The following is a 25,602-nucleotide window of genomic DNA, read 5'->3' as shown; positions in this document are numbered from 1 at the left end:
GGATACTTAGTCAACAGCAGTTGAGTATTAGGTTGTACAGTAGTATGAGGTCACACTAGGGTAAAACATGTAGATAAGTGGGGTGATTAAAATTGCCAGAAGATAAATATATGTCATTGGCCTGTAACAGATACAAGTGACATTTGAAGGTTACAAGGTGGTGGTTTGATTGGTGGAAACAGTGAGATTAAAAATGGAACAGTTAAATAACAATGTTTTAGGATAACCTTAATAAGCAGGATAATTTTCCACTAAACAAGGCTAATAGAGAAGGTTAATTTGAGATATTCAGAACCTACTGTTTGAAAAATAGTGTTTAAATGTTGTAGCTTGGCAAAGTTCTGATATAGATAAATGTGACAGAAGGATAAATATTGGTTAGGCAATGGTTACAACAAAGGAAAACAAACACAAGAAGATGATATGGAAAGTAAGAGAATTGGATGTATTGTCTAGTACAAAAAAAAAAGTATCATGAGTGGACAGACTTCTGTACAGTATGGATTGTCCACCTCACTATCTATTTTGAAGACTTGGGAGTGTGGATAATGTTTAAACCTCTATCAAAGATCCAGTTGAGAGATAATTGCACAGTCAATGAACTAGGCTTAATGGAGAGTCAACAAGTTTAAATAGAGAAGGTTATTTGAGCTTGGTGCAGACAGAACGATGGCGCAGCAAACACTTGCTGGTGTGATGATTATAATTTAGTAGGAATTATTGAACTTGTATAAATAGATTAGAGAATAGATCATTGAAAATGAGGACCAGGAGTTGGAGAAATATCAGCTACTGAAATGAGGTGAGGAAGTTATAGATGGTGATCAAATCATTTTAAGGTTTTGGATTTGTGCTGTGAAGTTTGTATAGGCTGATGCAATGGCTCTTATTGATAGAGGGATCTATATAGTAATTGATTCTAGCCTGCCCTGTTTCCATCATGCTTCCACCGCAAGAGTGGAGACCTCTGCACCAACAACAAGAAGTTTATACAGCAAGTCTGAGTTGAGATGACCCACACATACCCCGTATTCAGTTACAAGCATGAAACAGTACAATGTTGAATGGTATTGATAGATAATTTAAATATTTGACAAACTGTAGACAAACTATAGACATAATGTCACTGTCAGTGTGGAGAGTTGCAGTGTTCTAAAAGTTAGGTAAGAAGACACAGCAGAGATGATGAAATGGAACTACAGTATTAATGATGTACTTGGTGGATGATCATGAATTGTTGTGGATTGTGTTACGCTTTACTGTAAGCATCACTGGAAATAGGAAAGCCTTGCCTGGATGCACATGGGTGGTGTGTAATGAGGCAGAATGGTTATGTCAGGCAGTAGGAACTGGAGCAGCACGTTGCAGTAACTCAAGTTTAAATGTTGACATTTTCTTGCTTTTCCTTCTGAATTAGGTCTGATGTTAAGTCTTATACTCAATGCTGTGATAATATTTGGATTGATGCAAAGTTGAGCATATGCCCATGTAGTCACACTACACATGCCTGGTAAATAAGTGCATGCAAATGTGAGAATGCAGTCAAACTGATTTTATTAATTCTGATCGCATCAACACTTATAACCATAGGGGCAGAACAATGGTGTAACCAGGCGTTCTCACATAAGCAAAGTTTGGTAAGGTGTAATTTATCCCTTAGCTTCCAACCGTCCCACCCCAGGGCCACAGTGTCCCGTGGTGGCGGGGAGGTTGGAAGTCCCCCTCTCACCCTCTGCTCTTCTCAGAAGAGTAAGTGGTAAATAGATGAGAGAGATACTGGGGGCATGCCCAGCTCCCCCAGCAGGCCAAAAATGGGGGGGTGGCTCATTGTCACAACATTTCCTGCCCCTTGCCTCAAGGTCATGGCTTCTTTACCGATCAGCAAATCCCAAAAAATGGTATGCTAAGCCTATATTTGCTTGTTTGGAAGTGTGACTTTTATACCTAGTACATGGAAGTTGTAAACACACGCTGGTGGTGAAGACTAATAGTACATTGGCACATACACTGACGATACTTGAGATCTATACAAATCTACTATATATATCATATACAGTATTTATCCAAGATCATCTCTTGTAATAGTTACATAGTTGTTGAGGTTGAAAAAAAGACAATTTCCATTGAGTTCAACCTATATTACATTTTTTTTTATATTAATTAAATGTGTCCCTGGATATTTTTTTACGCTAGGAATTTATCTAATCCATGTTTAAACTTATTGATTGAGTCCACCATTACTACCTTCTCTGGCAGAGAATTCCAAATCTTTACTGCTCTTACTGTGAAGAATCCTTTTCTCAGTTGAGTATGGAATTTTTTCTCTTCTAACCTCAGGGGGTGTCCTCGTGTCCTATGTAGTATTTTTTTGGTAAGAAAATCATTTGATAAGTCCCTTAATGTATTTATAAATATTAATAATGTCCCCTCTCAGTCGCCTCTTTTCCAGTGTGAACATATCAAGCCTTTTAAGTCTTTCCTCATAGTCCAGTGCCTCTAACCCCTTAACCAGTTTAGTGGCTTGCCTCTGAACCCTTTCGAATTCCAATATATCTTTTTTATAGTATGGTGCCCAAAACTGTACACAATATTCCAGGTGTGGCAGCACCAATGATTTATACAGAGGCAGGATTACACTCTCATCCCTTGTCTCCATACCCCGTTTTATGCATGATAACACCTTATTAGCCTTTGCTGCTGCATTTTGACATTGCGTACTGCTACCAAGTTTATTAGTGATGTGCACGCCCAAATCTTTTTCAACTACCGTTATTCCTACATTTCCCCATTTAGTTTATAGGCTACCTGATTGTTCTTAGGGGGTAATTCCAAATTGATCGCAGCAGGAATTTTGTTAGCAGTTGGGCAAAACCATCTGCACTACAGGGGAGGCAGATATAACATGTGCAGAAAGAGTTAGATTTGGGTGGGTTATTTTATTTCTGTGCAGGGTAAATACTGGCTGCTTTATTTTTACACTGCACATTAGATTGCAGATTGAACACACCCCACCCAAATCTAACTCTCTCTGCACATGTTATATCTGCCTCCCCTGCAGTGCACATGGTTTTGCCCAACTGCTAACAAAATTCCTGCTGCGATCAACTTGGAATTACCCCCTTAGTCCCAAAGTGCATAACTTTACATTTGTCTGTATTGAACCTCATTCTCCATTTGTCCGCACATTCCTCAAGTGTAGATAAGTCATTCTGTAGAGACTCAACATCCTTGTCTGAATTAATTATTCTACATAGTTTAGTATCATCTGCGAAAATTGACACTGTGCTTTCCAGTCCCTCTCCTAGGTCATTAATGAATATGTTAAACAGCAATGGCCTGAGTGCTGAGCCCTGCGGTACTCCACTGAGTACTGAAGCCCATTCAGAGTACATCCCATTAACCCCCACTCGCTGTTCCCTATTAAACAGCCAATTACTCACCCAAGTACAAATAGTGTTTCCTACCCCAAGCTCTCTTAGTTTGAGAATTAGTCTCCTGTGTGGAACTTTGTCAAAGGCCTTAGCGAAGTCTAAAAAGATCACATCCACTGCTTGACCCTGATCAATATTATCGCTCACTTTCTCGTAGAAGCTTATTAAGTTAGTTTGACATGACCTGTCCTTCACAAATCCATGCTGATTCCTAGTAATAACCTTGGAAATATCTAAGTACTCTAGTATGCTATCCCTTAATATACCTTCTAGTATTTCCCCCACTATAGATGTCAAGCTAACCGGTCTATAGTTCCCGGGGAGCGTTTTAATACCCTCTTTAAATATTGGGACTACCTCTGCTATACGCCAGTCCTTTGGTATCATTCCTGGTCTAATTGACTCGCTGAAGATCAAATACAGAGGTTTCGATATCTCTACGTTGAGTTCCATAAGATCCCTGGGGTGGAGTCCATCTGGCCCAGGAGATTTATTTATCTTAATTTTACTTTGTCTCTCCCGGACTACTCCCTCGTTTAACTAAGTACCAAGCAATAGGTCGTTATTATTTTTTATGTTATGCTCTACTCTCGTCAACCTGTCCTTTTTCGTGAATACTGATGAAAAGAATTTATTAAATAAATCCGCTTTTTCCCTATCATCATTAATCAAGACATCCAACTTGCCCTTTACAGTACAGTACGTCCATTTTACTTCCAAATCTGCATTGACCCCATTGTCTCTTACAGCATATAACACTATAAAGCTGATGTGTTTCTCATTTTATTTGGTCCAGAAGATAGATCAGTGGTAAGATCCACTAAAGTATCTTCAGGAGTTTACTCTTTATTGCCAACAAAGTTGGTTATTCAGAGTTGTTGGCAAACCAAAAAGTTAGCAATTTGTCAAAACCATGTTGCACTGCAGGTGGGGCAGATGTAACAAGTGCAGGGGGAGTTAGATTTGGGTGGGATGTGTTCAAGCTTAAATCTAAATTGCAGTTTAAAAATAAAGCAGCCAGTATTTACCCTGCACAGAAACAATATAAACCACCCAAATCTAAATCTCCCTGCACATGTTACATCTGCCCCACCTGCAGTGCAACATGGTTTTGCTCAATTGCTAACTTTTTTGGTTTGTTAACAGCTCTGAATAACCCCCAAAATGCTGAGACTGAAGCCAATTTTCAGAACATACGTGACAAAGTATTTTCACTTTATCTTTTGCTTTATACAAAATACACATAGCATTGATTTCATGAAAACCAGTTAGGTCTACCAACATATCTAAGTGATAATGAGCCAAATCTTGGTTGCCTAATCCCCCAAAATAGACCACCAAACCTCACACTTGCTCATTATTTACACTTGTGAGCACCATTCACCTGTAAGGAATTATTTTGGGACAAATATTTATTTAAATGAAAGATGAAAGTTCACTAGGAACCATTGCACAAGATATGAAGATATTGATTGCCCCCAAAGTAAAAATTTCTGCTTTGTGGAAAATGTACTCTGTTGCTAGTATTCACAATATGGTGTTGTCTAATTGCCAACTCCAATTAATTGTACAGTAATAATCTTGATGTTGTTTAACTTCTAAACATTTTTAAAATATGCATTATTATACAGTATCCGTGCATGGTTATTGTGATATGTGGCAAACTCCTTCCTTTTAGATTATGATTTATTGGGTTTTTTTTATTTCAAAATATACTCCTAAGACTTGAGACGTATAACTCTCCCCTCCCCTAACTTAAAATAGTTAATGGCTATGAATTCTACTTAAACATGAGAGTTGTAAAATGTTGCCATGCATTACTGCTTTCTCCCAATGAGGTTCATGCCTCTCTATACAGCAGTTAACAGGAGCATAATTTATCATTGTACAGAACCAATGCACTGCGTAGAAAACCACTGGACATAGAAGAAATCAAGATAAATTTCTGGGACGGTTGACTTGGCAAATGGGAGTCCTGTGCTTGGAGGTTTAAGTGTCCATTCTCTATTACAAGACATATTTTATCAGTGAGCTATAGTATCAGGAACCTTTGTGCATACACATTTCTTCTATAATGATCCTCTTTTGTTCTTTGCCTTGCTAGAAAATACTTTCTATTTCTTCACAAAAGAATGTATTTAAGAAAATAATTATGTCATGGACAAAGCCTGTTAAAACATTAGGAGTAGGGTAGGAGGTGATGTAGGTCCAAGCCCACAGACCCCACTTTATTTTTACCATGTGCAGTGGACGATGCTCTCTTCTGCCTTCTTAAGCAATCAGTAGCTCTGACGCATACGCAGTGAAGACCCGTTTTGCTGGTGTTGGCTCTTGCGTATATGCTCAGAAGACCAGAGCAAGTCAGAATCAAATTAGCCATCATTGCAGCTCTCCCCCTTTCCTCCACCAGGCTTCATAGCACCATCTGCTTATTATATAAACACTGGATGTACCACTTGCTTTTGGAAGATACAAGTAGAGTCATTCCTGTTCAGTTCAAGCTGCTAATACTGTGGCTGTAAACTGTTTTGCTCTGCTATTTTTTTTATTTCTGAATTAACTTCTTTTTTTCTTTTAACTCTTTTTATCGAAGAAATTGCAACAAAATACAAGAGAAACAAAGTATACAACTCAATACAAAGGACTTGCATAAAGTCATACATCGATAATTGTTAGTGATGTGTTCTGAACTTTTCCCAATAAGAGCTTGTAATTTGACAAAACAGGACACTGAAAATTGGGGGTCATTCCGAGTTGATCGCTAGCTGGCGTTGTTCGCAGTGCAGTATTCAGTGGAAAAAACGGCTAATCTGCGCAATCGTATGCACCGCAATACGCACGCGCGACGTATGGGTACAAAGTCCTTTGTGGTTTTGCACAGGTTCTAGTGAAGCTTTCAGTCGCACGGCTGAACGCAGGAATATCGACATGAAGTGGGCGTTTCTGGGTGTCAACCAACCGTTTTCAGGGAGTGCTTAGAAAAATGCAGGTGTGTTGGGGAAAACGCAGGCGTGGCTAGGCGAACGCTGGTTAGGTGTGTGACGTTAAAAGCCATCCCTCCGTCGTTGGAATCAACGCACACAAAAAGTAACTACAGGGCTGGTCTTGTTTTGCACAAAATGATTTTGCAGGCGCTCTGCTGCACAAGCGTTTGCACTTCTGTAAAGCAAAAATACACTCCCCGGTGGACGGTAGCAATGCATTTGCACGGCTGCTAAAAGTAGCTAGCGAGTGATCAACTCGGAATGACCCCCATTAAACAAGCAGCGAGTTCAAATATACAATGGATATACTAAAAATAAGATTTAGTAAATGCAAACATAAAAACAATATACATAACAATACAGTTTAAAAGTGCGTATCTCACAGGTGTCACCCACTCTCATACCCAAAATTTAGTCCGCTCAGTAGGTGTGCTATAGTGTAGAGCAGTGGTCTCCAACCTTAATTGGGGTGTGAGCTACTCGAGAAAAATGAAAGCTCCTGAGGAGCTACTAAAGTTTCTGGAAAAAAAAGCCGTACTGGAATAGTTGATGGCACGGGCGCTCCAAAAAGAGGGTGTGGCCTCACTGCAAGGGGTGTGGCATTGCAGGAAGAGACTACCTTTTATCCCAGTTTTGCAAACTGCGCGCCCAGACATTGGCCACCATTCTCTGTTCCCTCTGTGCCCCAGCACCGCACCTCCCTCACACCGCCGCGTGTAATGGAAGTGCCGGGAGCACCAGCGCAGAGCGCTACCAGCACTTCCGGGTAACTATTGCACTGGCCTGACACCGACAGACGCTAGAGGTCAAGTATTATCTTTAGCATCTGTCTCCTCCTTGACGGAGGAGCGCTACAGACCGGCCGGGGGGGGGGGGTTAATTGCAGACTCCCCCCGAAGTTTGGCAACAGCCAGCACGGGTCGAGTGACCCAGAATGCGGCTTTGAGCTACCCGTCGCTCGCGAGCGACGGGTTGGCGACCGCTGCTGTAGAGTGTGCAATACTGTGGATTACTAAGTTAGATCTTACCTAACAGAATAATGAATTGTGCATGATAATGTGATGGGTGTGGGTGGAATGCACAGAACAGGCAGTTAGAAAAAAAAAGTGCAAAATGCCAGGTACTCTGATGATATAAGAACAGGCATGTTGTGTAAGTACCACTTGGGTTCAAAAAGTCTCATTATGTCAGCTTGATAATGTCGATATTACCTTAGACCGAAAAGCTATACCTCTAGATACACTATTACCGTGGAGCCGCTATGGCCGCTAGACTGAATAAACGTGCTACGCACTTTGTACGCTATTTGCGTACAGAGTCCCGCACGTGGTACGTACTTGGCGTACACACGCCGCGCTGAGTGTACAGAATACACACAGCGTACGCACACACTATTGATAACCTTTAAACCTTGTTAATGATACAATGTAATGATTTGATTACACTTTAAACCCTTAACAGCAAAGTACTGCAACGATGTTATACCTTAAACCTTAAGTAGCGCTGACGGTATAAAGTACCCGCAGTGCGTACACCTTATCAATACTTATACACCTTATACAGATAAATACACTTTAAAACCCTTGCAGGAAAGTGAAGACACAACACCGATTTGTAGTTGGAACCACAGGGTTCTAAGGCCACTGTGGATTATTCCAAAAGGTAAAACAGTACAAATCATACACTACAGGCTAACAAGATAAATCTAAACAGAATAATGGCTACAGAGAATGTACATACGTGAGAATGTTCGCAAGCACAACCCGGCCGGTCCTCCACTAGTCAGATAGAAAGCGTTCAGAGTCTTCTGACTGGCCAGGTAACAATGGGCTTTTTATACACAACATACATACACAATACAATGGTCACTGTAATCTCATTGTCCATTGGACACAGAGATGTGTCTTTTCATTACAGAAGAGGTCATAGGTTGATTTGAATAGATGGGCGATGTCTTTCCCCAACTGCTCTTGTGGGTGGTATCCTCTGGATTCCCGCCGCATACATAATATACAGTAAATACAGTTAATATCTATATTCTACTTCTGCACTTAACTATACGCTGGAACATGCGATCTTTCTCTAACCAACACCGGAATGTTACCCTCAAAATACCCTACAGCTTGATACTAGACATCACCTTCCAACCTTTATCTGACCCTTCCTATCATGCAAAGGCGAATCTCTTGGTCCTGGAACCGTTTGAACTATTAATACTCGCTGATGTGGTGCAAGGGAACTATGGGTACAAAATGCACTATTTGGGTTAAATATGTAATGTTCTAATAACCCTGTACACGCTCACAAACTCCGCCGTAAATACAAATATCACGCGCATGATCGCCAGAGCGATCCTACGCAAATTGCGGATATGTGCACGCATGGAGGACTAAGTGCACGAGCAGCGGGCATGTGCATGGGGTTAGTTCAAGGCATATGCATTACAATATTTTTCGACTTTGAGAAGCTTTAATTTGTTTGTCCAAATATTCTATGAAGAAGTCCTTTTTTTTTATTAAACTTCTTAACTTCCATTTCACTTTCTCGTAGGTTAGCTCGCTTATCAAAATACAGTGTATCTAGTATGTCATTGTCTCACCTTGTATTATTGCATAGCATCATTGTATGTCAACACGGCAGTTGTTTCCTTTTCATATTTTACAGAGACTTTTAGCAATGATCTGTTGTACAAGGAATAGCCAATGTCCCTGTCTCCTGCAAGGTGTTTTGGGAATTACCATGTAAAAGAATAGAAAGCACTCAGGCACCATTTCATCTACGGATGCTACATCATATTGTACAATCGGGAACCTTGATGTCTAATGCGGGCCAAACATCACAGCTGTGGATCCCCATTCTGCCAATGCCGATCAAAACCAATGGTTGGTGGACATCAATGACCAGCGATTCATCTGAGAATCTGCAAATCCTACATATTTAAAATCCTTGATTCGCCGATACCAATAATTTTTTGGTCAGAGTCTGCTAATCGAGGATTTCCAACATGTTGGTTTTCCCTGATTCCTTAACCCAGACTTCTAGACAACGGGGATTTAACCCAATTCTCCTCTGATATTTGGGCTCCATAAGACATACTATAACTAGTTCCTGGTCCATGGTGTCTTGGTCACCCTACCGTGTATTTCCTCAGTCCTGTATTTCAAGCTGTATGTCCCCAGGAAGAGGTGAGTTATACAGTGTATCATCTCGTCGTTGAGAAATAGACTCTTTGCAAGTTGATACTCATCAGTCCATGTATTCACAGGAGCATCTTAGCTGGTGACCTAAACAGAGTTTAGAAGGTGAGTCTTACAGACCCCAATGGACATAACAACAAAGGAATCAAGGCGGCTTGACATTCAATTTTTTTTATAGTAAACCTCTTAGTAAGTAGCATGTTTATCAATAAATTTGGAAATTTTTGCTCCAAAAGATGATATATTGCTGCCACATAAGGAGCTCAGTACATTTTAGTACATTGTTGCTGTTATTGTCATTGAGTAAATGAAATTAAAACTATACCTAGCGTTTTATGATACACTGAGGCTTCTGCTTATAAATAAACTATACTGAAAAGAATTAGAATAATTTGGGGTGTAGTTTTGTGGAAGTCTTTATAATTTGTAACATGAGTGTTGCCATGTTTGCTTTGCACAGATATATTTGCTTAAAAAAATTGGTTGACATAATATATGTGTCCCACCGGTGCTGGGTCTCAGGACGCCGCACTTCCATTCCCTCTTCATTATTCATACAAGTCTTGTACCCCTATCTCCTTCTCTGCTCCTTGTTATTAAATATATGTTTTAATTGGATATTTGCCTTTTCCTCTCCTTTCTTCCTCCTTTATGACCTCCTTTTGCTCCCTCCTTCACCCTTACCGTGTGGACCGCCCCTACCTTCATCCCTCTATTAATATATTAAAATGGATAAATAAATCCCTTGGTGATATAAATCACTCCAGACTTAGATTTGCTATTCATCGCCAAGTTATTTTTCACCTGATCAACTCTGAGAATGCTCACATTTGACAGTTTTTACCTATGTATACAAGATCTATTTAAAATATAAAGTCTTTTTTTTTAATAATAAAATTAAATAATACACAGTAGTAAATAAAGGTACATTGGCAGGCAACGGAAAACACATAAAATTATACTCCTGTCCCAAGGAGCTTACAGTCTAATTAGGTTAATTATATAATGATATTTTCTTAACTCTCCTGAGATGTGAGGCTGCTCTTGTAAATGTTAATAAATGCAGTTATGCAAAGAAGTAAAGTTTATGTAAGTCTTATGTAGAATGGTATATATGATTCACTGAGCATTTACAGAAAGCAGCCTTTATGAATAAGCCCTGTTTTCACTTTAAAAGTACATAAGCAAAAAGAGAGACCCTTTCCTGTCAAGTAGGCTGGTCAGGTGGTGTGGGAGCACAAAGCACAGCCTAATGGTAACACCTAGACAAACAGGAGAGCTGAATAGTTAATACATGGAAAAGTGGTTAACAAAAAATTTAAACACAGGAGCAGAGGGAATAATCAATGGGGGTAAGGAACAGCAGAAAGAATAGTAAAAGGATTTATCACAGAGGATAATAGAGAGCAGAAAGCAGAATGTAAATCAGGGAACATAAAAGTGGACAGTGCAGCAGAAGATAATAGAAGATGATCAGGGGAACATGGATCAGAGACATCAGCTGGGGTGATTATCATTGGGGGAGTTGAGAGCTGATAGCAGAAGGTAAGATGAGGAAGAGGAAAGCAAACTGAGCAGCAGAAGATAACAGAAGGGGGTCAGGCAAAGAGTGGAAAGACAACAGTTGAGAGATTATCACGGGGTAAAGGAAATCTGAAAGGAGAAGGTGAGATGAGGAAAAGTACAGTGGACAGGGCAGCAGAAGATACAGTAACGGAAAGTGGTCTGGGGAGCAGACACAACAGCTGGGGGGATTATCATAGGGGGAGAGGAGAGTTTAAAGCAGAAGGTGAGATGAGGAAGAGGAACGTGGACAGGGCAGCAGAAGATAACAAAAGGTGTCCTGGGGAACAGGGAGTAGAGACAACAGCTGGGAGGTTATCAGCAGGGGGAGAGGAGAGCTGAAAGCAGAAGGTGAGATGTGGGAAAATGGACAGGGCAACAGAAAATAATGTGATCTAGGGAGCAGGGACAATAGGTGAGTGGATTATCATAGGAGGGAGAGGATATCTGAAAGCAGAAGGTAGGAAGAGGAATGTGGACAAGGCAGCAGAAAATAACAGAAAGGGGTCAGGGAAACAATAAAGAAACCAGTGAAGTGTATTGTAATAGGGGAGAGAGGAGAGCTAAAAGTAGAAGGTAGGATGAGAAAAGTGGACATGACAACACAAATGTTGACCTCCGCCATCGCCTTCCTCAGGCTTCATTAACCTGCAACTCTCCAGCTGTTGTGTGGCTACAATTTCCAGCATGCACTGTAGTTCCACAGCAGATGGCAAACATCAGATTATAAAACTCTGTCCTTACTATGGGAATTGAATTAAAGGTGTCTGGCCCGTGGGTTCTGTACAGATTATGCAAAAGTGCATTATACTGTAGACTATATACAGCCTCTTAATTTATCACTTGTGAATGACCTGAGGCTGGTTGCTAAACATAAAGAGGAGGCCTTTTTAAAGATGGTCTGAGTTATGACCATTAGTGGTGTAGCTACGGGGAGTTTGGTGTCCACAGCCAGTTTCTGCCACGACAAGAGAACCTCCGCCACAGCTGCTTTGCCACTCTGCAATGCCTACACTGGCTCTCCCTGTCCTCCATATTCCAGTTCAAATCACCTACACAACTCACAGCAACACCTCCCCTTCATGCATCTCACATTTTATTTAAATATAAAGTACTTGTCCTCTTAGATGCACCTCATCTCTGGCAACCACCTCTCACTCACCCCTACAACATTTTCTTCAAAAAGTCTCTTTCACATCTTTAAGTACTCTGAAAACCTATCTATTTATTAGATCTTACCCTACTCCTAACTTTACACCCAAACAAATGCTTCCACACAACTGTGCCAATCTGAACACTTGCTTTATCCTCTTCCAACTAGAACATCAGCTCTCTGTTGAGCAAGGCCCTCCATCCCGTCTGTTTTCATGGCTGCGATGTGGCACCAACAAAACACCTATATTAATATCTCACACACCTGCTGCTTTGCATTAGTTTTAAGACAGGTCTCATGTTGGTGGACCAGAGGTTAGCATTCCACTTAAATAGTGCTACATTGTATAAAGATCCGCTGTATTGAGCAAGTTAAATGCAATTCATATTTCTGCAGTATGCATTTCAAATTAATAAGACTAGAGCAGTGTACACAAGCGCCGCGTAACATAATTTTGTATTATATTCATTTTCACCGAAGACGAAACAGACAGATCATGAACTGCAATGCTTAAGGTTCTCTTATATCACGTATGAATGCACCAGAGCAGACATGTATAGTTCTGCTCCATCAGAATTGATATTCAAACAAAGATTTTGCTTTTAAATGAGTGAGCTAATGGATTTTGAACAGAAGGAGAAGTGCAGAGCACGTTATAATTACAAGAATGTGCCATAGATTGATCATTCAAGCTAATTGTGGATAGTCGGGCAGAACGAAGTATTTATTGTCCCTGCTTGGTCAATTCCTTGTGAAACTTTTTTTTTTCTCCCTGCAGCCCAATAATGGATTTTGTATATAATGTATCTGCATTTTGAATGTTAACTTAGAACCGTGGATGTTGAGGCAACACAAATAGCATTGTGCCTGTCTCAGCTGATATCCTTTACAATCAGCTATCGGGTTTTGCTCCCTGACTCTCTGTCAGATTTCGCTGCAGTTGGCCCTCTCTAAAGCAGGGAAAAAACGCTATAATCCTGCAAGATGAAAATCAAAGAAGACAACAGTTCTTTTTTTTTTTTTTATAAGGCAAGTTATTTCCCCACCAAGTTTGCTCTCTTTCTCTCTCTCTCTCTCTCTCTCTCTCTCTCTCTCTCTCTCTCTCTCTTCTCTCTCTCTCTCTCTCTCTCTCTCTCTCTCTCTCTCTCTCTCTCTATCTCTCTCTCTCTCTTTTCTGTCTCCACTTGGTGGATAAATGTCAAAGTCATTTTTAAAGTTATTCACAGTGCTTTGTATTGACTGAAAAGTGCAGCGTTTGCAAGATGTGCAAATAAAAAAAACCCAGGAAGTAAACTAATTAAGGCAATTAAGATAACTTGCCAAGATATGGACTTAGTTGACTGGAATGCAAAGTATACACAGTGCTCACTGGTGAATAAACTGTGCGAGGTGGCGATTTATGGCTACTGGAATTTAGTAGCCAATTCATGGACAAAATTAGACTTTGGCTGAAGATTTGTCCTGCTGGTGTATTACATCTATACTATTGATTTATTCGGCTCTTGTCTGTAGAACTGAGTTCTGCAATGCAATAAAAATAAAAGCTGTTCCAGCATGTAAACAGCTCAAATTAGTATAAACCTACATTTATCTCTGTCCTGCCTGTACACTGGCAGATCTGTATACTGGCAGATTTCGTCACCTTGAAATGATAGCATGTGACGCAGTTTGGTCATATTGCATACCTCCCGACTGTCCCGATTTTTGTGGGACAGTCCCATTTTTTGGGGACTGTCCCACCCACGGGCCACAGTGTTCCGCAGTGGTGGGGGGCAGTTGGGAGGCTCTATCACTCGCTTGCGCACAGCGTCTATTCACGGGGAGACAGAGGGAGACGGGGCATGCCAGCATCTCATACAGCACTGAGCATGCCCCTCAATGAGGAAAATGGGGTACTCCCGCAAAGCCATGCCCCCTTTCTGGAGGCCATGCCTCCTTTTCCCGGCGGCGCCTCTTCCTGCTATAAAGTTGGGAGGTATGATATTGCAATAAACCCATCATTTTGTCTGCTACACTTTTTACAATTATTTAGGAGTCTTAACAGACTAGAAATAATGATCAGACTTTTGTTTTAGACCTGTAAAGTCTTTCCTTCATGATATTGATAATCTAGATTAGTTCTGAGATTCCCCCTCTACCCAACCCACCAAGCCTCCATGTAAAAATGAATTATATTTCATGATTTATGTTATTAGATATATAAGTATTACGCTTATTAAATATAAATCATGGAAGTTACACATGGAGATTAGTGTGATAGGTACAAAGGGGGTCATTCCAACCCAATCGCTCCCTTCAGTTTCTCGCAGCGCAGCGATCAGGTCAGAACTGCGCATGCGCCGGCACCACAGTGCGCCAGCGCATTGCAGTCGTCGTTGCCTAGCGATCACCTCTGAGGCAGAGGCGGTTGCTGGGCGGGAGGGGGCTGGACGGCGGCATTAAGCCGCCGTTTAGGGGCATGGTCTGGCCAACGCAGGCGTGGCTGGACCGTTGGGGCGGGCCGTGGCGGTTGCGTGACCTCACACGCAGCCGCTGCGGGCCGGGGAGCAACAAGTAGCTCCCAGCCAGCACGCTAAAGCTGCGCTGGTCGGTAGCTACTCTTGAAGTGCAAAGGCATCGCCGCTGTGCGATGCCTTTGCACTTCTGCGGGGGGGGGGGGGCAGCACTGACATGCGGGGTGGACTAGCCCTGTGCTGGGCGTCCCCCTGCATGTCAGTGTGAATGATCGTAGCTATGCTAAATTTAGCACAGCTACGATCAACTCGGAATGACCCCCAAAGTACCCAAGTTGGACTTCTCTAGGGCCCCCGGAGTGAAGGTGAGACGTAACCACACCTCCTGCTATGTCATTACATCTCCCCCTGTGTGCTCAGTTGCTTAGTAGCGGCATGCTAGCGGCAAGCAGTTGCTCTGTGACTTGTCTTAACCGAGTCCACGCTTTCTCCCCATCCCCTCCAGTATCTGGGCCCAACCAATGGTTTGCTGCATGTACAGTAAGTATATCTATACATGCCTACTTTTATAATCTCCCCTATGGTGGATCCAAGTGGCAAATTCAGGGGGTATGGCGACATGATTTATGTCATCATATGCATTGCCACAATTCATTACTTCATGTGATGGAGACAGGACTATGATGATGCAATACACTGTTAATCATGTCATCATGCATCCCCCGCCATACACATTTCACTAGGTAAGTATGCCGGGAGTCTACAAGACATTCTGGGGGCAACACTCTATTATGCATGTTTCCAATCTCCAAAAAGATAATTTATATGCTTTGTAGTTATTTTTCACAAATGTACATTAGTGTCACTTGAAGTAAATGCAGCTATTGTCACCTGTCATTTTCATGGTTAATTCAAGGCATGATGTAGTGGCCCAAATGTCTTAGACCCATAAACCTACTAAAGTAGTTGTCAAGTGATTGTAAATTGAGTGTGCAAACGCAACTCTTCTGTGCAATAAAAAAATAGTTGTGTTACGTTGCATCTTTACTCACTGTACTATTCTGAGACAAACATCTGTAGCTCTTTTGGAGTTAGATCAGTTACAGTATATTCTCTTAGAAACTTTAAAAAAAATAAAAATCACTATTTTCCCTTAACGATTGCAGCCTATCCAAGTCAAGCCAGAATTCATTTTCGGTAATGATATTCTGTTAAGGGTTTGGTTTTCTTGTCTAAATCTCAGGCTGCTAAATGATTATCGATTGCAAAATAAATGTTAGAGTAGCAGTGACTGTAGCGAGCAATGTTTTGTATGCTAAAAAAGTTATGTGGTCTTTGTTCGTGTGATTTTAAGAGCAATGTCAACATTCATTGCAGCCTTATAAGGAAAAGATGTACATAAATGTTGATGTAGGTAGAAAGCACCCAGGGACTGATGGTTAGACAGACAGTGGATGGAAACATTGTAAGAGGAGGTAAGATGGGGCAAGAGTACAGGGAAATGTGGAACATGCAGACTTACTTATTAAGCAGTGAAAAGCCAAGCTATACTGTAGGGCTTCTTCCAATCTGTCAGGTACATTGGTGTTTCTATAATGGGTGCAGTGTGTGCAAGGCACACGGGCCCCCAGGTCCAGGGGGGCCCACCCCGCATACACTGCACCCATTTGCTTAATACTTACCTGTGTGAAGTCCCCCGTCAAAGCCATCCCTTTTTCGGCAGCGCAATAAACTTTGAACACTAGCGGGAACAAACTCTATTGCGCCTGCTGAAAATCCCAGAAAGATGGCATGGCGGACATTTTTCCAGAGTTTTGCGCATGCGCAGTAGCAAAATCTTTGGGAAAATGGCCGCCGTGCCGTGTTCCCGGAGGTTTGCGCATGCGCAATGGAGTCTGGTCTCAGACTCTATTGCCGCTGCGGAGAAGGATGGCACCGCCGGGGGACCCAGGAGAGGTAAGTATTAAATGCTGTGCCTCAGTCAGAGAGGAGGGGGCCCCTGAAGCAGAAGGCTGCACACGGGCCTCCTCCTCTCTTAAAACGCCCCTGGTCAGGTGTTACCTCTGCCCTGCTGCGGGTCACAACCCATGCCGGTGAAGAGATTCACTGGAGATCGCTGCAAGGACAACCATCATTAATAGACCTTTTAGAGAGCCCAGTAACCACACAGAGCCAATCTAGAATCAGAACCCCGTGTCTGGAGATGGAAATTGTATATTTCTTATACAATATGTGTACAAACTCGGTAGATCCAGTTTATCCTTGAATAATTTATGTATATTTAAAGATGTCTTTATAACAGTCATGGCCAAATGATATTTTTCATAAGTCTAACAAATGGCCCTTGGTCACATAAGGGATTGCACATTACTTTATTGCATTATGGTATTGGCTTATGTATCCCAAACAGTGGGGTCAGCTATGGATTGTGGGGGTAATTCAGAGTTGATCGCAGCAGCACATTTATTAGCAGTTGGGCAAAACCATGTGCACTGCAGGGGGGGCACATATAACATGTGCAGAGAGAGTTAGATTTGGGTGGGTTATTTTGTTTCTGTGCAGGGTAAATACTGTCTGCTTTATTTTTACACTGCAATTTAGATTTCAGTTTGAACACACCCCACCCAAATCTCTCTCTCTGCACATGTTACATCTGCCTCTGCCCCACCTGCAGTGCACATGGTTTTGCCCAACTGCTAACAAATTTGTTGCTGCGATCAACTCTGAATTAGGCCCTGTGATTCAACTAAGTAAGTAGAAATCAGCACTCAATTAACCATCAATAAAAATTGTATATGCACTCGTGTGACATTAGACACTAATGGGTCAATTTATTTAGGGGCGAAGGTGGTGATATCCTGTTGCAATAGCATATATTTGCTGGCAACGGCAGAAGAAATCGCTCCCCTCATGGCCCTGTCTCAGTGTGGCACTTACTGGTGGGGGAGCGAACATTGCCCCTAATTGAACTGACCCATAAGAGGAGGACCAAAGAGGATAGTATCATACCCTCCAACTGTACCTTTTTGGCTGGTACAGTACCGTATTTTGATTGTCTGTACTGGCCAAAAGAGTCCTTGTACTGGTTTTCAGTGTCTCCCATTACAATGGAAGCCTATGGGATCGGCGCTTAGCAATGTCCCCTTTACACGTAACCACGCCCCTTTTCCGATTTTTAGTACCGGTTTTCACCTTGGTAGTGTTGGAGGGTATGTAGTACACTGTGCAGTCGAACCTTTCGATGGTGTACAATATGGTACATTGGGAAATGTATTATTTGCCATAATAAATCTAGCGTTAGTTTTCCAATGATATAAATTATAGGATTGTTTCCTTTTTAACAATGCAATGTGAGTAGATGCAATGTAGAAATTGTGTTGTTTAGCAAGAAAATAAGCCTAGATTGTCATGACATTCACAGCAAAGCACAACGTTTTGGTCATTTGTGTAATTTGCGGCTCATTGTTGCTTTATGGCATTGCTGTTTATAATTCTGTTTGAATCGTCTATTTGATGGTTTTTGTTTGCCCAGATGACATTCAGTGGCCATCAGTAGAGCTGCCTCCATAGATGGGATGACAAGTTATCATCATAAATAAATGCCTATTATTAAATCTGCTGTGCTTTAGATTAATGAATATGACATTTTTAAATGGATCAATGTATCAGTTTTATAAATGAATTTTGGAACACAAGGTTTCCAGTCTGAACAAGGCTCTTCATCCATCTGACCTGTCCAAGGATAGTTTCTCAGCTGATTTATTCGGAAAGGACACCATATTTAATAATCATTTCCACTTACTCCTGCATTGCATTTGATGATTCCAGTTGATGATAAGGATATTAGTTAATCCCATACTCTGAGCCAAAATGTCACCTTCGGCACAAATCATGATTGTGTCATCTACACAATGCTGCAACAGTGGCCCCTGGGCACTGCACCATTTACATGTAAATAATAATCACAAAACTCTTCTGTGTTCATTCCTCTAAGAATTTTCTGGCCATTTGCCTGTAGAAATCTTTCATTACTTGATTCAGATTTATTTACATAGCTCAAGCATAGTCTGCAGTGCTGTACAATTGAGAACAAATCCTATAATAAAAATCTAACGCTGCTCCTCACCTCTATTGGGGGGATTCAAGTGTTTTGCATGCCGGCAGCCACTAGATGGCGCCTGATGGAGCAATTTAAATGTTGCCGCGTTTAGGCACGCACGGCGCGGACATTACTGTTATGATGTTCCATCATTTTGATGGGCTGGTAACTAGTACAGTAACAAAACAAGACCGGTATAAACAAGCACAAAGATAAGAGGGTTAAGTTATCAATATGAAGTGAGGGGATGTGGTCAGGATCCTGGCAGACTGGATCCCAACAGTCAGAACACTGACCGTGGAATCCTGGCAGTAATTACTGGGGTTAGGCAGTATTGGGAGGGTTGTCATTATTATGACTATTATTATTATTATTAAATTTTATTTATAGGGCACCACAAGTGGTTTGCAGTGCTGTACATACAGCACACATTAGAACAATACTGGGTAAACACGGCATCGCATTATGGTAACGAAAACTAGACGGAGCACAAGTATCAATTAACAACACATCTCAATACAGCTGGAGTGTAGGGTAAGCGAAGCAGTTATTGGGAGAGATGAACGGCTATGAGTGAGAGAAAAAGGGGGTTAAATGGCTGCTGGGTAGGTGAGGGCTGTAGTTGAAGTGTGATAGAAGGGGGCTGTGAGAACAGGATAGAAGAGGGCCCTCCTCCAAAGAGCTTAGAATCTAGAGGGAGAGGGAAGACAAGCAGGTGACATGAGGTGCAAGCAAACCTGAGGGCAGGATGTAAGCAGAATAGAGATGACCAAGGCACAAGGATGGGGAGAGTGACCTCAGAACTGGTTACGTTTTTTGAAGGGTTTGCTTTGATGAACAGGTCGGTTTTCAGTGCCCGTTTGAGGCTTTGCAAGGTTGGTAAGAGTCTGAGAGAGCAAGGGAGCTCGTCCAGTGAAGGGCAGCTAGGGTTAGGCTATGCGGGGGGATTAGGGTTAGGCAGCAGCAGGATGGGTGATTAGGGTTAGGCAGTGGTAGGGATGGTTAGGAATAGGCTGCAGGAGGACATGGTTAGGGCTAGGCTGCGGGAGGGGAGTTAGGTTATGCTGCGCGAGTGAAGGCTTAGGGTTAGGCTACATGGGGGAATTAGGGTTAGGCTGCAGCGGGATTGATGGTTAGGAATAGGCTTCAGGAGGAAATGTTTAAGGTTGGCTGCAGAATGGCATAGGGTAGGGTTAAAATAATTACTGGGATCCATCAGGATTTTGAATGTCAGGATGACGCTGTGTTGTTTCATTTTTAGCATTTGCGCATACTTTTTTGGGTAGATTTACTAAAGCTTCTAAAACAGACAAGTGGTGTTGTCTATAGCATCCAATCATATACTATCATATTCTAGAATACAATAGAGAAATGATAGACTGAATGTGATTGGTTGCTATAGGCAAAAAGACCACTTATCTGTTTTAGAAGGTTTAACAATTCTACCCCTATGCCTCATGGGTGTATTCATGCTGCTGGTAGCAGTTGTTAATAGTTTATTAGAGTGAGGCATCAGGCTTCCATGGGGTATCTGTACGTATCCCCAGTGGTGTGTCTATAATGGGTGCAGTGAGTGAGGTGCACACAGGCCCCTGGGTACAGAGGGGCCCGCACCGCACACCCATCTTTTCAACGGAGTCCTGCAGCAGTGACCCTGAGCACTAGGTGGTGCGCAGGTCTCTAGGAAAATGGTGCTGCAGCCATTTTCCCAGCATCTCACCCATGTGCAGTGGGGAAGAACACAGAAAAATGTCTGCCGTGCATTTTTCCGGAGACCTGCATACCACCTAGTGCTATGAGTCACTGTCGCTGCCGGCTAGAGTGGAGGGGGTCCAGATGGAGACAGCCCAGAGGTCCCCTCCTTTCTTAATAAACCCGCTGCTTAATCCCCTCCCTCCACCAAAATGCAAACTCTACTTATACTGTATATGAACATTTAATTTAATATACATTCACACTGCATGTTGTGTTTGAGAAGAATTTGCCACAAATACCACAGTATATTAGTCCACATTTTTCACAAATCACGATTAACGTGATCAGGACTTTTCCCGAAATTTATTAGGACTGTTTTGAAAATGGGGTCAAACTCTGATCAATATCTAACGTAGTGTGCCCCAAATGGCTGCCAAATGCATATCTCCCAGCTTTAAACTTTTCAGATGCGAGACCTGACGTATCCAAAATAGGGTCAAGGCCTCGGGTAAAGGGACTGGACTTCAAGTGGAGGGGGCGGGGCCTCACATCACGACATCTATTCAGTGATCACCGGCTGCTTTGCAGAGCAACAGTGATCACAGGCTCCCCCATCCTGCCCCACCACTTGCTGACACTGACCAACGGGCGGGACAGTATCCGAATAGTGGGACTGTCCCACTGAACTCGGGACAATTGGGAAGCATGCAAATAGCTGTATCTGTCCAAGTGGGTAACACACATGTGGGGCTCAGTTGGTCACACAAGTTGATCTGCCTATTGTAATAACACCATGGACTATTTTGTTCTAGAGCTTATGTGGGCTATACATCTAACCCGGCGATTCCCCAATTCCGATTTAGATCTGCTGATGTAAGGACTGCGATGATCGTCGATTTCTCAGGGGGATCTGCAAAATCCTGCATGTTAAAAATCCCAGATCCTCCGATTTAAATAATTTTTAGGCCAGAATCATTGAATTAAGGATTTACAACATGTTGGATATTGCCGATGATGCAACCCATTCATCTGCAAAACAGGGAATTGCCCCATTTAATTGCAAATGTATGACCCCATTAGCTAACGTGTTTTTCACTTGCTCAGTAGCAAGGACACATTGCAACAACGAAGGCAGCCTGATGCACTTTGAGGGCCACATTGAGCATCCCTCTATCCTTCTAAAGTGACACACATTACTCTTAATCGCAGTAAAAATTTGAAAAAACACATTTGATCAAAGGGACACCTGCCTGTAATAACATATCAACAAGCATAAAGGTGACAACAGTAACAAACAAATCTGACAATAAAGCAAGAAGGAGCTAGGGGCTGCAGGTGGATGATCGGAGGGCTGTATATAACCTTAGGGCTGCTATTGGCCATCACTTCATTAATGTCTTTATGTGAGAACTTGTGCTGATATATTGGCGGACTTTCAATTTCCTCACTGGACCAACTGTTCTGTTTTAAAGAGCCAACAAATGTTAAATACAGTTAAAATCCATAAAAGAATGCTCTGCTAATCGTACATTGTACACAATATTTAAGCTTCAGTACAATGACGGAAGAGAATATCCTGCAAATAAAATATTGTCCTCCAAAACCCAAATTATAGCTATGAATTAGATATAATAACCCTTAGATTAGCATTTAGTTAGTAGTAGACTATGTTATAATCACTTTAGTGTTATTATAAATTAAAAAATTGTTGCAAAATAGAATAGAGACCAGAAAAGTTGTACAGAATAATACTTAAAATCAATTAAAATGTATAGTATGTAGTTTGAGAGTGATCTGTAGGGATACATACCTACAACAGTATTCTGACACTATTGTAATTTGATTTAAAGCATATTAACCATTTTGGCATTATCATTTGAAACGTGATAGTAAAGCATCATGTTAAAGTATAATGCCGACACAGCTAAAATGTTTTAAATAATCGTATAACAGCATCTGCACTGGCCCCTTGACATAATGCTGTCATCATTTTGACTGTCAAGTGGTGGAGTTTACCTAGGGGCTGCAGGACTGCAGCCCCACCAGTAAATATCCATCACTACATTGCCACCGCCAGTGGGCTCCTTTCCGGCTCTTGGCTTCGGCTCCCGGCTCTACTTCCCCATGAGCAGACAGGGAGCAGTAGACAAAGATAGCTCTGGAGTGGTTTCCAATTGGAAGCTCTTCCTGCGAATCATCTCACAGAGGGCTGCCAGTCTCAGAGGGAGGAAACTCCGTGGCACCTTTGTATGCGATTGGTATGCGATTAGCAGTGAGAGCATACTGTGCTGACTCACCAGCTATAACATCCTTCCAGGGGCTGCAGACTTTGCAGTCAGAGACAATTAATCATATACAATTAAATACAATTGGGCTGTTATTTTAAAACAAATTTATGTCGACTTATTAACTACTACCAGTTGTCCAGTGTTCTTCAGTACACTTGAAGACAGAAAAAGTCTTCTGTAAAAGTGTGGACCAGTCGTTTTGTAATATCATGCACAACTTTTGTGCTTATGTGCTTGTTGTTACAGGGATATGCATTGAGGCCGATATTGTGATGTCTGCAAGGTGCATAATGTATCATCTTTCCTTGCGAGGAACTTGACTGATTATTACGTTCCTTGGTGACCGCAGGTTAGGTACATGAATGGCTATGCTCATAAACCACTGTTTTCCTGGGACATGCATCATATGGAGGAGAGTGCGTCATTTAGAAGGTGTTCCTCTTTTTTAGTGGAGCATGTTTCCCTTACAATAAGACAAGGGGATATATTTATCAGGATGTAGTTATGTGACCGGCGGTCAGAAGACCCTACATCCCGCCCATACGAAATCCCACCAGTCGGCATGCAGACTAACAAGGACTATTCCCACTCGTGGGTGTCCGCGACACCCATAGAGTGGGAATAGAACCTGGGGCGAGCGCAGCAAGGGGCTTCATTGTGCTCGCCCCCCTTCCCCTCGCATCGGCAATCTGCGACCGGGATCCTGACAGCTAGGGTCCTGGACGCCGGTAACACAACCCCAACTCATATTTATTATAGTGAGATAGGACATCAATGCTATTAGAAGCTTCCTGGCTGGCAAAACATTTTTAACAAGGTACAGGCATTGCCACAGCGATAGCAGGGACAGACAGCATAACTTTATTTTATTTATCTATTTATGTAAAGCATATTGCTTTTGTTTTAAAAAAACAACAACTTTTTTTTACATTTTATTTTGAGAATCGAGCAGCTGCCCCGGCAAAGTTTTGTTGGTGATGTGTGTCAATAGAAGATCTTTGCTGCAGTAAGGAAGAATGGAAAATCTTTACTCACTAGTGGTCTACTGTTAAGTAGATCACTAGTGTTTTTCGCTACACGTCCTTATAGTTGATGGATACCAGACCTCAGTCTAATTTATATATTTTCATTGTGATTTCGCTTACACCTACCAAGGTCACATTTTGATGGATGAAACACATTCAAACATACACGGTAAATCTTTCATCAGTGTCCCCTACACATAATTAATATAAGATACTAGCTTTTGTCCAAGGAATTGCTTGAGTGTTTTGTGTTTTTTTTTTCTGTCTTTCCTTTTTCCACCACACCCTTTAACCCCCCCTCTACTGTTTGAAGTCGCTCTCATTCTTTTTTCGGGTCTCGCCTCTCAACTTACTTTGTCTCTTTCATCATACCCTTTACTCCAGTATACGGTTTCTCTCAGTCATCCCTCTAATTCAAGGGTCCCACAAAGAGCACTATAAGAGGGAAAGGGGACTTCGTCATAATATCTGCATAATAAATATATGTGTGTGTGTGTGTGTGTGTGTGTGTGTGTGTGTGTGTGTGTGTGTATATATTTTTATTTTATTTATTTTTATTTCATTTTTATCCTACTAGCCTGGAGTCTGGACATTAATAGCTGAATTCACAAGTTGTACACATAAGGTCCGCCATGCACGTGTCAACCTGCTGATGTACTTTTTATCAGCACTTAGTTTTATTACAGAGATAAATGAAGTTGCACCAATCATTTAAGAGAAAATCATTACAAGTTTAAAATTAATGAAGGTCTGGAGGATCCTAAAATGATGGTAGATGGACTTAGCAGGTGTTATTTTTTTCCATCCAACCCATAAACCCCCAAATCATTAATGCAGAACATTTTTTTTTTAAGGATCCAGTTTCAAAATCTGGAATGAAGGTGTGCCGCTTACTGGCCTTCCTGCTCCTTGCTATGTCCATGGTGGAGCATTAGGCACCTTTGCTCCAACAATGAGGTATTCCATTCCTGAATCTTTTGCTGGTTCAGAAGTGACCATTAGTACGGTATGTCATCTTACTACGCAGTTACTTCCTCTTGTTGTTATGAATATAGAAATAATCATTGTGCATTCTAGTAGCTGAGTACTCTAATCTCAGGCGCTTCCTCACCATCTGTTACAGGTCCCATAGAATAGTCACTGAGTGTGGCCCTTTGGTCAGAATGAGCTGAAGTGAAGCTTGTTTATATATAAAGTGTGGTGTGGAACTGGTGTACGATAATGACCCTTCACCCTCGTACTACTTACTGAATTTATTAAAGTGGATAAGCTCCACCTATCAGTGCTATCACTATGTCCTAAAACAGAAGCCTCCTGCTATGGCCTAAAAACTGTTCTGAGACAGACTCTGCTGATTGAACTAAACGTTAACAAAGCGTTCATGCTACACACAATGGTAACCGACATGGAGCTTAGCTGTCACGAATCGTAGAAGAGAAAAGCAGAAACCTATTATCTAGAGAACAAAGATATGCAGTAGAGGAAAACTTATTTCCAGACATCAGATGGGTCACAGAACACTTTAGATCTGTCTTTCTGGATTGAATATTTATGTTGGTGTTAAACCAGTTTCCTACCATAATGAATGTTGCCAGCAAGCGGGAACAGAGGGGCTAAATAAACCTTATTGGGAGAAAGCTCGTCTCCTGTGTGCATTAGGGGATGGGAGGTGACCTGCGGTCTGAGCAGGTGTCTGATAACTGGTTAGAGGTGA

General features: G+C 41.8%; 1 long non-coding RNA gene across 1 annotated transcript in view; it reads left to right on the top strand.

Moving 5' to 3' along the window:
* Positions 1-25,602, top strand: part of LOC134987083 (uncharacterized) — a 138,407-nt gene that overhangs the window by 111,581 nt on the left and 1,224 nt on the right. The window contains exon 2 of the long non-coding RNA XR_010192815.1: positions 24,743-24,894. This is a non-coding gene — a long non-coding RNA (uncharacterized LOC134987083). The remainder of the gene's footprint in view (positions 1-24,742; positions 24,895-25,602) is intronic.

The sequence above is a fragment of the Pseudophryne corroboree genome, chromosome 2 (genome assembly GCF_028390025.1).
Source record: "Pseudophryne corroboree isolate aPseCor3 chromosome 2, aPseCor3.hap2, whole genome shotgun sequence".
NCBI lineage: Eukaryota > Metazoa > Chordata > Amphibia > Anura > Myobatrachidae > Pseudophryne > Pseudophryne corroboree.
Note: the sequence above shows the minus strand (reverse complement) of the source record. Positions and strands in the feature narration are given on the sequence as shown.